The sequence below is a fragment of the Protopterus annectens genome, chromosome 2.part2 (genome assembly GCF_019279795.1).
Source record: "Protopterus annectens isolate FY-2018-M chromosome 2.part2, PAN1.0, whole genome shotgun sequence".
Classification (NCBI taxonomy): Eukaryota; Metazoa; Chordata; order Ceratodontiformes; family Protopteridae; genus Protopterus; species Protopterus annectens.
In genome coordinates this window covers 329,167,151-329,174,360 of record NC_056730.1, presented here as the reverse complement: position 1 = coordinate 329,174,360, position 7,210 = coordinate 329,167,151, and the positions used below count along the sequence as shown (strand labels likewise).

Genomic DNA, 7,210 nt, shown 5'->3' with positions numbered 1-7,210 from the left:
CTATGACAATACCAGCGAAATAATTGCTAACCTGCCTGGTGGCGCAACCTCAGCAGCCTATCAGCATAGGCTCGCTGATTCGTGGAACGAACACCTGCAGCTGTAATATAAAGAAAGTAATATTGGAACATACGTCTCCATACTATAGGCTAGGATAGCATTTCTTACATACTTAATTACATGGATACTTACTCAGTAGTGGGGCGTTGGGCATTTGGCGGGCCTCCTGGATCCAACGGTTCAGTTGGTCCTTCTTCCGTCGCTTCAGGTCCGCATGGTGGTGACGGACCTGTTCACCAGTCCTTGGAATGCCTGTGGCACTGGTGAGATCATGTGCCAACTGGTTCCATGCCTCTGCCTTGTACGCACCCCAGTGAACCTGGCCCTGCATGAGTTGTGCTTCATGATCATGGACTAGGAGCCAAACCATATATTTTGACTCAACACCCCACCTTTGTGCTCTAAAGCGACTTCCCTCTTCTGCACCTGCCATCCTGACTGCAAATGGGTACCACAATCAGTTATGCTGTGAATTCCCGCCTATAGGGCTTATATATGCCGGTTTTCCCGCACTTATCTGTGATTGGCCATTTTGGATATTTATCAGCTTGAAAAAACCTGCTTTGTCATGCTTCTATTATCTGCATTTCTCAGTACAACTGTCATGGCTTAGTGGTAAAGTACTTTGACTATGGTGCACAGTATCCCAGGTTCGACCCTGGGCATTGCTTTTTTTATTTTACTACTGTCTAGACAGGCTAGGAGGTGTGTCTGTGTAAAGGCGGCTTTGATACAGCTTGCCCAATGTTGCCCGACAGTAAGCTGGTTGGCGCGCTGCGTAGCTTCGCACAAACGTCTCACGCTGGGTAATGCGTTATTTAGCTATGAGCACTCATATTACGTTGGGTGCAGTGCTGCTGAACTACGGGCACTCATTGTAAGCACGGTAAAGCACTGCTCAACTCCGGGCACTCATATTATACCTGTTAAAACGCTGCTCACCTGCGGGCACTCATATTACACTTGTTAAAGCGCTGCTCACCTACGGGCACCCATATTCAGCTTGCTGAAGCCTTGCTAAGCTATGAGCAATTCTGATCCTTTTTTTATATTTTATTATGTCGGATTTCTTCAAAAATACATAGCCCATTTCATTACATTTTACTTAAATTATAGTTTTATATATATATATATATATATATATATATATATATATATATATATATGTGTATGTGTCAGGGGATTGTTTCATGCTTATTTAAATAAAAATGGAATATGATGTAGTGGGGGTTCGAACCGTGACTACCTCCTCTTTGGCCAACGTCTCTACCGCTACGCTATTGCTACTTGGCATAATTTGCACATTTAGATCTTATATGCTTTTCAATGTCTGCTAACTGTGGCTGAGCGGAGGGCATACCCGCGCAAACGAGCACAACTACAGGCAAACATTTTGGACATTATAAAAAAAAATGTAACTAATATTTTTACGTTTTACATTACAGTTGGGTTTATAGTCTGTGAGGGCATGTGGTGTGCTCCTTGACATTTCCGCGGACTCGCTTGTGGGTGTTTACTTTCAGGACTCTGACTCTTCTGGGGGCGTGTCCCTTTGCAGAACTCAGCATTCGGACACGCCCCCTACTTTCCTACACGGTCCGTGTTAGCCTAGGGTATGATTCAGCATGGCCTCATGAATATGCATGGCATGCTGACGTCATACCGTTAGACTGCAGCCTCCGTGTAAGACATATTAACTCTTACACGGAGGTTTCGTGAATCCGGCCCACTGTTTTAGACACTGGAGTTTGAAAAGTAAAGAAAATTCACTTATGCATTCATATTTTCTGAGATGAAGAGAATGTATCAAAGTGTTATGATTCTTCCCCTAATACGTAAATAGGCCCATCTGTATGTCATCCATTATTAACAGAACTTATTAATTAACAGAAAATGAAAAACAAATTTTGCCTGAAATTATTTTCTAGCATGGGATGTTCTGACTAAACTCATTTCCTGTACAGGGTTGTGGAGAAAAATGCATTTAATTGCAGCGTATAATTAATTTTACATTAATATACATATGTAACAACTAGGTTTTCGGTAATGCCATACAGAAGAATATACTGTAGAATTAAATCTACAGTTAAATGTGCATGCAGAGAAGTTGTGAATATACACATAGGATGACACTTTTACATTAATAGGCCAAAATACGTACATTAGGCAGCAGTGGGCTGAAATGAATACCTAATATCATGCTTGCACTTAAAAGTGCAAACAAATATAGACGTAAAATAAAGGACAGATTGCTGCAGACAGATTTTTTTATTATTACATTTTTCTTCTTTTCCGTTCACTGTGTTGCTGTCTGCTACATCAAAATGTGTTAAACCTATTTTTAGCTGTGTCAGATATGTTAATATGCTTCCCAAATGTGCGTAAAATTTTACTTTCTGTATTTCACTTCAAGAACCCACCATGAAATTAACAAAGGACATACCACAGACAAGTGCAAACTGATGTCAAACAATTAACCAATATTTAATTTTCATAATGGTTACAGCAAGTGTACTGTAAACGGCTGTAAAGATTATTTGACTCTGCACATATTCCAGTATAAACTGCAGCCAAATATCCAGTATACTGAACAAAATGAGGAAATATATAGGGTTGTATCTCTCCCTGGAAGTGAGTCAGCACTATTCAAAATGGAATTTAAGTGTTTAAAGACCATGTTCAAAAAGGCAAAACAGAATGTTCCATCTGCATGAGATTTCTGCATAAAGGAAATGAAAACTTTGTGCAATATCTGTTTTTTTTTCTTATTTTCACATAAAAAGTAGGACATACCACAGAGTAAGTAGTCCTCACACAGCTAAGAATGGAAATAAAAGCACAGTCACAGAATGAATACTCTTTATTATTTAATGCATAATCACACTACTCATTAAATATTATTTTTGCTGGAGTGTCCATTTGTAACTTTTGCTTTACACTTCTGTTTCCTTTTTCTTTTTGAAAAAAAAAAAATTCTGCTATTGCCCAGCACAACTACCCACAGAATCGCTTCATCACGCTGCTGCTAACAACCTGCATGCAGCATGCACGCAAAAGAAAAATTATTTTACTTTAAAATGTTAATATTAACATTTTTTATTCCTCCACTCTGTTCCTGCATCGCAAAGAAGATGTCACCTTTCTAACCCATTCTCCGGAGTTTTTGCAAGGGATGTGCAAAAGTATTAAACTTGATGTTTACGTCATTTGAAAGCAACTAGGAGATAAAAAAGCCGTGTGCTGCAAAAATTTAGAATTCAGTTTATGATCACATTACAATAGTATCGAGGTTCATTGATTCATGGGTCTATACCAGGCTAATGACCACTGGGGCCTTTTGAAGCCTAGCCATGTATCCCAAATCTCTGACAAGTTCTAGTACCCTTGGTAGTGTAAACAGGGGCTTGAGAGAAGAAACTTTTACATAGTGTCTGTGTCCATTAGAGACATAGGTGCAAAACCTGAGGTGAACTTCCAGTTCCCCATCGAGTTGTACAAGTTACACTTGAATTGGGTTAGGGAGGACCTCTGATTCACTTGGATGGAAAGCCTGGCTCACAGAAGGGGTAGTCTCTGGGATACAAATCTGTCTCTCCAGCACATCCTATTTATATTGCAGGCAAGGTTTAAGTCTTTAGAATGGGAAATTCTTGTGCTGTTTGTTTTGCAAATATGAAGGAGGTCCATGAGAGTGAGGTCCGAGGATGCCTTACAAGCCACTTATAGATCTCCCTTCAATAGTGTGTAGGAGACAGAATACAGGGATAGGGCTTTGAGGCAGTCTGCATAGGACATGTTATTTATTCCCTTTAGTCTTTTAGCGAGGAACCTCTGAGGACATTTCAATTGTTAGATATGCCTGGTTTGGTACATAACAAAGGGGGCATTGTACTCAATGATATGTCTGATGAGGACTGGAACAACAATCTCCTTGGACCTAGATGCCATTCCTTTGTTTACAAGTTGCACAACATTGAATGATTAAAACTTTGGCCCTGTTAGTGTGATATATAACCACTATTTTGGGTAAACCACTCCTGTCTGACAGATAACATTACCAGATTCAAACACCTGCCAATCAAGCTCCACACACTACAGAATTGTGCATTACTTGCTTCTGCCACAGGACATTTTTTCAGTATGAGTTATTCAGCTGTTAAAACAGCTAACTAAATAGTCTACAGTGTTGTAAGGTGAATAATTCATCTGCTCCTACTCAACCACATTCTGACTTCTGTTACATTTGGCTGTGATGATGACATGTTAATGGGACACCTTTCCATTCCCTTGTGATTCAGAGCTGCAGAATGCTATGCAAGTGCATATTACATACATAGGTTATATAAAGGCAAGCACTACCACATCTAGTCAGTGAAGATACTTGGACTTACTCCAAGTTCCATGACTTCATACTTTGAAACACTTGCTGTCATGGTACAATTTTGGGGAGCAGGAGACTTTCTGATCACTTTTGTGTTAACAAGGACATAACTGGGCTTTGGTGAACTTGTGCGGCCTACACACTGGAACTGGGGGAGTATATGACCTTCCTATCCCCCATACATACCATATTGTACAGCTCTCACTACATTTGTCATGGGATTTTTCAGAGACAGACTGGGGACACACTGGGTATCTTTCAAGCTTCGTTCTCGATTGCAGTAGTTCCTCAGTATTATTCTAGACCATGTGGGTGAGCATATTTATTTACTATAGACACCACAGGACTAAGCTATCACCATGCATGCTTTCTACAGTCTGGCACACTTCCATGAAAAGCTTGATGTATAGATCACACCCATGTGGCTGTTAGGAAAGATGTACTGTAACTGTGTGATGCACGTAGCTATATCACCAGTGTCTCAGGATAGCATCCTGGCAGTGCCCAGACTTCCCACATTTGGCATAAAAGTTCTCTGCACCTCCACCTCCTGCATGGTAAGATACCAAATTCATGCTTAATAGGTAAATGTACTATGAATCTCCCCTGCCAGTATTTTTATAAACAATTAGTAAGGTCTAATGATTAACCACCCGGTCTCCAAGTGCCCCCCCCCCATTTCATGTGATGCAGGCTTTGCACTTGAACCCTGGCTAATCAAACCAGTCTGGAATCCACTGGGAGCTATAGAACAGCATCACAACACCACCCTGCTACAGACAAGAGCATTTTGCCTGCTTGAAGCCTGTTTATGCTGCCTGGATGAGTCAAGGGGGTGTAGTTGTTCAGTATGACCCTGCTACTGCATGAAGAATGTCTACTGCAAATTGCATTCTTCAAAATATGATTCTACTTTTAACTGGTACATCTGTGCCACAACCACTGGCATCATTTATTCTTATGTATTTACTGTCATTTGTTAACCGGGTTAGTCCAACTGGGCTTTTGGCCCATTTTCAGTGGAGACCCAAGGAGAAAAGCTCCAGAAAATTGCATAACAGTACATTGATTGCATGCAGAAGTATAGTACTAACATACTTGAAGGATTTACAAAGCTGTTAATAATAACAAAGTTGAGTACAAACAATAACAAAGTTGAGTACAGAAGAGAACAATTACAAAGCTGTTAATACATAAAATACATACATGAAGTTCTATCATCAAATATATATATTTTTTTTTCGAGAATGGTGTGTAGCAAAGTGTGAGACAGGAGAGGGAGACTAGGTGGGTTTATGACAAGAGCAAGTCTTGGAGTTAAGTAGAAAAGTTTTTAGTTCATTTTTAAACTGGGTGTAGTGGGTAATGGATCGTAGGCTAAGGGGGAGTTTGTTCCAGGTATTAGTGACAGCATGTTTATAGAGTATTTTCCCAATAGATTTTTTTGGTTGATATATGTCTAGTAGCTGTTGGTTTGATGTACGGAGGGTTCGGGATGCAGTATAGCTGGAGACTAAGGGTGAAAGAGATGGACAGAAAGAGGGTTTGTAAAGAATAGAGTGTAGTATTTGAAATTGAGATAGAAGCAGTTGTTGTGGGAGTTCTAGCAATTGGAGAGAGTTTAATGCAATACAATGGTGTGTGTTGTATGGTGAGTTGGTGATGAATCTAGCTATTTTGTCATAGGTTTGTTGGAGTTTATTCAGGGTGGTGACTTGTATGTTGGTGAGAATAGGGGCGGCGTAAAGGAGGGAGGGGAGGAGTAGTGCCTGTCCAAGTATCAGTCTAGTCTCTGGGGTAAGAAATTTTTTGTTTCGATAAAGCAGACTTGGCTTTTGATGTGTTTTCTTCATGCATTGGAGTAAGTGGAGGTTGAACTGAAGTTTGTCATCTACTATGACTCCAAGTAGTTTTGTATGGGTATCAGGCTGAATAGTTGTGTTGTTCGAGGATTTTATGAAAAATTATGATTTATGATGGGCAAGAGATCGGGGAAGGAAGAGCAGGAGCTTAGTCTTTTTGGGGTTTAGAATCAACTGGTTGTCAGATAGTCATTGCTCAGTGGAAAGGAAGGCTTGTTGGGGTTAAGGTATGGAGCTTGGAGATGTTGTTGGAGATAGATATAAGTGTGGAGTCATCAACATATTGTAAGAGGGAAGACTCTTTGCAGGAGGTAGACAGGTCATTGGTGAATACATTAAACAGAAGGGGACCTAAGATGGAGCCTTGGGGTACACCAGTGGGGGTGGGGAAGATGGATGAGAGCCATCTGACGGATTGTTGCCTTCCAGTTAGGTAGCTGGTGAACCATGCTAAGGAGGATGTGGATAGGTGTAGGTTTGAGAGTTTGGATAGTAGTAAAGGATGAGAAACAGTATCAAAAGCCTTTGAGAGGTCAAGTAAGAGACAAGAGACAAGCTTATTGTTATCCATTGCCTCTGCAATAGTGTGAGTGAAGGAAAGAAGGGCAGTGGTAGTACTGTGGTTGGGACGGAATCCATGTTGGGTGGGAGTGAGTAGTTTGTGTTTGATGAGGTGGTTAAGAAGCTGTGTGTGAATAAATTTTTCTAATATCTTAGAGGGGGGTAGAATGGCAATGGGTCGGTAGATTGTGGGGTCAGTTGAGTTCCCTCCTTTATGCAGTGGTATAGTGAAGGAGGATTTCCACAAAGTAAGAACAGTTGATTCAAGAATTGATCTGTTTATTAGTACAGAGACAGGGTAGGCAATAGAGTAGGCAGCAGGTTTAAGGAAGGTAGGTAGTTTGTC

General features: G+C 40.6%; 1 protein-coding gene across 1 annotated transcript in view; it reads left to right on the top strand.

Moving 5' to 3' along the window:
- CCDC125 (coiled-coil domain containing 125) overlaps positions 1–7,210 on the top strand; it is a 1,485,470-nt gene that overhangs the window by 715,671 nt on the left and 762,589 nt on the right. The window lies entirely within an intron of this gene.